This window comes from Hakea prostrata, chromosome 8 (assembly GCF_041222555.1).
Source record: "Hakea prostrata isolate BN-2017 chromosome 8, UWA_Hpros_2, whole genome shotgun sequence".
Classification (NCBI taxonomy): Eukaryota; Viridiplantae; Streptophyta; class Magnoliopsida; order Proteales; family Proteaceae; genus Hakea; species Hakea prostrata.
In genome coordinates, this window is record NC_142607.1 from 32,169,579 (window position 1) to 32,174,842 (window position 5,264).

The 5,264-nt window shown below is 41.9% G+C and overlaps 1 pseudogene; it reads left to right on the top strand.

Moving 5' to 3' along the window:
• Positions 1-472: 472 nt before the first annotated feature.
• LOC149007579 (tryptophan N-monooxygenase CYP79A68 pseudogene) lies at positions 473-2,292 on the top strand (annotated as a pseudogene).
• Positions 2,293-5,264: the final 2,972 nt, after the last annotated feature.

The following is a 5,264-nucleotide window of genomic DNA, read 5'->3' on the forward strand; positions in this document are numbered from 1 at the left end:
TTACATGAACATGAAATGCACACTGTCTTGTCTTGATATGGGCAGATCCTGTGACTGTAGGTCACACGCTCAGTTGAGTGTCCATGAATAAGTAGATGGCCAGGCTGGGTTGAGAGGATATAGCCCTCATAAAATAACTATTGTAGTCTTATTTGCGTGTCTCACTATGATACCACTTCTCTGAAGATAATATCTGTGTACTATCCGCTATAGCTAACCACAGGCACAACCTTGCATGCGAAGCACGTTTGAAATGATTGAAAGAGACCTGAAAGGCTATGATCTACTGTAGGGTTCGGATGCTAACCCATGCATAAAACATGTTCTGAACCAGTTTGTGGATTATGTTAACCACGAAACATAGAAGAATATACCAATTAACTCACTATATGTAAGGCTACCCTGCCCCCTCCTTTCATCCCTGATCACCACCCAAACACCATCTTCAAGGTTTAGCATCTTCTTGACAGTCATGGAATACATCACCTCCAATATCTCCCCATGGAGTGTTGTTCCAGACTGGGTGACCACCATCCTAAGTGGAACCCTAAGGAGCTTCACTCACCCAACTACTGCACTTGTCATCTTTGTTTCCTTTCTCCTCATTGCCCAACTTTGGGCTGAGGTTCATAAGAAGTCTAGACCAGCTCCACTCCCTCCAGGTCCGGTTCCATGGCCTATAGTTGGTAGCATTCCAGAACTGTTCCGTAATAAGCCGGTATTCCGATGGATTCTTGGTTTCATGAAGGAGAAGAATATTGAAATTGCATGTTTTCGATTTGGTGAGGTACATGTAATTCCGGTTACTTGCCCTGAAATCACTAGCGAGTTCTTGAAAACACATGACTCTATGTTTGCTTCAAGACCCATTACAATGGCAACTGAGTATGCAAGCCGTGGGTTTTTGTCCACTGCTGTTACACCATGGGGTGATCAATGGAAGAAGATGAGAAAGGTGGTGGCTTCTCAAGTTATACATCCCATGAGAATTAGATGGCTTCTAGAGATAAGAACCGAAGAAGCTGATAATCTTGTCCATTACGTATACAACAAATGCATTAGTGGTTCTGTTGTGGACGTAAGAGTTGCAGCCAGGCATTACTGTGGAAACGTCATTAGGAAGATGATGTTCAACAAGAGATACTTCGGGAAAGGAAGGAAGGATGGAGGACCTGGTGAAGAAGAAGAAGAACATGTTGATGCACTCTTCACGGTGCTTTCTCAATTTTACGTATTTTGTGTATCCGACTACATGCCTTGTCTACGGGGGTTCGATCTGAATGGACATGAAAAAATCGTACGGGATGGTATCAGGATTGTTGACAAGTACCATAACCCCATAATCGATGAAAGGATCCAAGAATGGAGAGATGGGAAAAAGAAGGAAGCTCAAGATCTTCTTGATATCTTCATTTCCATAAAAGATTCAAATGGGAACCCCTTGCTATCCTCAGAAGAGACTAAAGCTCAAATTGCCGTATGATTCTTTCTATGTACATCATTCATTCTTTATTTCTTTAATGATGCAAAAGTTGAATTTGCTATGTGTGAAATCATTTTTGCAGGAACTAATGTATGCATCGGTGGACAATCCATCAAATGCAATTGAATGGGCATTGGCAGAGATGATTAACAAGCCCGAGATGCTTCAGAAAGCTACTGAAGAAATTGACCGTGTTGTCGGAAAGGAAAGGTTAGTTGAAGAATCGGACATAAGGCAACTCAATTACATCAAGGCATGTGCTAGGGAAGCTTTTCGACTACACCCGGTTGGCCCTTTTAATGTTCCACATGTCTCCAATGCTGATACAGTGGTCGCTGGTTATTTCATGCCTAAGGGGAGTCATGTCCTAATAAGTAGAGTTGGGCTAGGTCGGAACCCTAGAGTTTGGGATGACCCACTTGAGTTCAAGCCCGAGCGACATTTGAAGGATCCCTCTATGGTGATTGATCTGGTTGAACCAGAGTTACGGTTCATCTCATTTAGCACCGGGAGGCGTGGGTGCTTAGGGGTCGAGCTCGGCTCGGCTATGACTGTTATGCTGCTGGCGAGACTTCTCCAAGGGTTCGACTGGGGACCAACCCCAGGAGAGTCAAAAATTGAGCTCAATGAGTCAAAAACTGATCTTTACTTGGCCAAACCATTGCTTGCAACGGCTAAACCTCGATTGCCCTTTCATTCTTACCCAATAGACTAAAATAATTCTTCCAGCCAAAGTTGATCTGAAATGTTTAAGTACACACTAGCAGTAGGCAGGTGTGTCATCTGAAATCATTTGGTTTTTGGTAGAAACCAGTAAAACCATAATGCTAAAGAGTAATAATGAATAAACAATGTGTACTAGGTCTCTAGGTCTCTTCGTGTACGATCAACAGCGAAATCCCTTCAATTAGAGAGGCGGGCCTTATGATTGAAGACATTCGGCATGTAATTTCTTCTAAGGGGGATTTTGTAGTTAATTATGTCTCTAGGGTTTTTAATTATGTATCTTATTCGTTAGCTAGGATGGTCTTGTTAGTGGCAAACAAGTCACTGTGCCCTTGTTCCTCTTGTTGGCTTTTGATTTATGTAATCAGGATGTTGCGGCCTCGGTTTGCCTACTTTTGGAATGAATATCTTCTTACCAAAAACCAAAACAAAAATAAAAATAAAATAAGGGAGAGAGCCCTCAAAAGGTAAAACCATGTATAGACAAGTAACTTATAGTCAAGTCCAAGTTACTTGTCTATAACAAGGTTTCCCTATGGCACCATTAGACATCTCATGGACAAATATAAACAGCAACATGCTGCCGGAATTGTAATTTGCGACCATTGATGCAAGGAAATCCTCTATGCACCAGATTTGCTTCTCCATGGCATTCCAAGTGATAGGCTTCAAGAACTCCTGCGTTAGCCTCAATCTTTGTTTCTATAAACCAATAAACCATGTGTTGTAACTAATATATCCATTACCGGTTTATACCGGTCAAACCAACCTCAGCCGGGTTCGATTGAGAGATAAAGGCAAGATGATCAAAGACGTCAAAAAAGGAGCGATGATTTGATGGTCATGATAGAAAGAGAATTATAAGCGGGAAAGCCAGGATAAAAGCAAGGGAAGATCCGTAGGAAGGGGAGTCTCTGAAATCAGCCAAAACTCTAAGCTCACTCTTATTGAACTCCATTACTAGCATTTTAGAAGCTCCATAGAGCTCTGTAAACACCATCAATACCATATTGACTAGATCGTCGGAGACGAGACGCCGATCAAGACGATCGGCTCCGTTTCTCTCTGTAATTCTGTTTCTTTCAGGATTGAGAGGTTGATTGATCGAAGAGCAAACCAGATCAAATCAGATCTGAGGAACCAGATCAAATCAGATCTGAGGAGTTAGGTGCGAGAAACTACGGTTCAAGGCGATCGGCAGAAATAGCACCAACATTTGGCGCCGTCTGTGGGAAATCAGGTCAGAACAAAAGCTATGGCTCAATCACCTGAACGAGAGGAGGAATTACCGATAGAAATGGCGGAAACAAGCCAGAGGGAGCCAAGGAGAGTAAATCCAAAAAGAAGAACGAGAGAAGTGGTTCCGATGCCGCAAATTCCAGTGATGCAAACTCGACAGAGGCAGAGAATGCTGGAGGATCATTCTCCACCTCGTCCAACTGATCAGTTTGAAAGGCAAGAGAAACAATTAGCAGATTCATTGGCGACATCTCGTCTAGAGTTAGATCCAAATCTGATCGCTGAGCGGTTTGAGAGCATGCGGCATCAAATACTGGAGACACAAAATCTGATGAGGACTTTCATCAAGCAGATCGGAGTACATCCTGAGGAAAGAGTTCCGGTCTTGTCAGCTGGAAGATCTCGGACTCTTTCCATAGCAAAAGCGACCTCTGTCCCAAATTCTCAGATTCAAAAGTCAGGAGGAAGCCGAAGGAGATCATTTATGTAGGAAGGATCAAGAGAAAGTGCGGATCCAAACTATATTCCACTAGAGACTGAAGATCGAGAATCGTCCAGAGATGATCAATTGAGTCATATTTGGAGCAAAAAGAGTAGAAGCGTTGGGGATTGGAGAGATAAGAGAGAAACAGGAAAATCAGGAGATTGCAGATCTGAAGTCTATGGATCGGAAATCAGTAAAAGATTTCGTGTCTTCGATGATCAGATTCAACGACTGGTGAACAAAGATGGTGGAGAAAAAGCTGAGGAAATAATGAACCAGAATCCATTTGCTAAAGACATTATGTCAGCACCATTGCCGCGCAATTTTAAACTTCCGACATTCACGATGTACGATGGAAGTACAGATCCAATGGAATATCTGGCTCAGTTCAACTCTGTTATGATGCTAGCAGGTAACTCTGATATTTTAAAGTGTCGCTCATTTCCATCTTCCTTGAAAGGATCTGCAACAACCTGGTTCTTCAGTTTATTACCAGATTCCATTAAGGATTTTAAGGATTTGACGAAAGTATTCTTGTCAAGATTCCAAAGTAGCAAGAAAAGCAGAAAAACTGTTGATAACTTAGCTGCAATCCGTAAAAAACCGGGAGAATCAGTTCGAAATTATATGAAGAGATTCAATCAGGAATCAATTCAAATTAAAATTTTGAATGAGGCGGTGGCATATGACGCTATGTTCAGAGGCCTAACAGATGAGCATCTTCTGGAATTCCTGATCATGAACAAGCCAGCGAATATATCAGAATTGACGACTCGCTGTAATCAGTATGCAAATATGAAAGACATTCTCCAAGCAAGAAAAGAAACTGATAGCAGTGGAGTTAAAAGGAAAGATGATGGAGTTGTGAAATCTGATCAGAGAGATCAGAGAGAGCGAAGGAATAGCATGAGCTTTTCAAGAAATATTCCTGATCGTCAATACAGAAGGGACATTCCAAAACCATTCCAAGAAAACTATACTCCTCTCAACGCAAGAAGATCGGAAATTCTGATGCAAATTCAGCATCAGGGATTTATGAAATGGCCACTACCTAAGATAGTAAAGGCGGATGAGAGGAATCCGAATAGGTTCTGTAGATATCACAAAGATCATGGTCATGATACTGATGACTGCAGAATTTTGAAAAATGAAATTGAACGACTGATCAACCAAGGAAGATTGGACCAATATGTTCAAAAGAGAAATGGGGGAAACAGAAGAAATGCCACTGATCAGCCGAGAAGGTGGAACAATCGAACACCAGCTAGAGAAGAACAAGCCAAGGGAGATTTTCAGTACAACTCTCCAGAGGAAAATACTAAACAGCAGGAA